Genomic DNA, 699 nt, shown 5'->3' on the forward strand with positions numbered 1-699 from the left:
TGCTCAGGTCCCTTCCGACCCTACTAACTATGAAACTATCCCCAGGTGGAGCACTTTACACTTCTCAATGTTGAACTTCATCTGCTTCTGATCCGCCCAACTTGCCAGCCTGTCTATATCTGCCTGTATCTGCAGCCTATCTTCCTGCATGACCATGCTCCCTTATAACTTGCTGTCATCCACAAATGTAGCCAGTAAGCTCTTCACCCCCACATCAAATTCCTTGATAAAGATATGGAAAAGCACGGATCCCTAAGGGACACCACTGGCCACTTCTTGCCAGGATGACACAGATGTGTTCATTAGAACTCTCTGGGTCCTATCCCACAGTCGGCTTCCTACCCACGTAGCTTTTGAGTGGTTAAGTCCACAATTCTCCAATTTTCCTGTGAGAACATCATGGAATACCAGATTAAAAGCCTTTTGGAAGTCTAGGTATATAATGTCAATCTTCTTGCTCTTATCCAGGTGGTGAGTTACCTGGTCATAGAAGGAGATGAGATTGGTAAGACAAGACCTGCCTGCGACAAAACCATGCTAACTGTCATTCAGAATCCTGCCTTATGCAAGTGTATTGCACATAGACTTTTTGATGATTTTTTCCAGGATTATCCCTGGGATAGAAGTTAGGATAATTGACCTAACAGTGTTGCTGTAATGAATAGGATATTTTTAAGCCAAATTTTTTGGACACCCAGC

The sequence above is a fragment of the Gavialis gangeticus genome, unplaced genomic scaffold, assembly GCF_001723915.1.
Source record: "Gavialis gangeticus isolate Ggan-Ray unplaced genomic scaffold, GavGan_comp1, whole genome shotgun sequence".
Taxonomy (NCBI): Eukaryota; Metazoa; Chordata; order Crocodylia; family Gavialidae; genus Gavialis; species Gavialis gangeticus.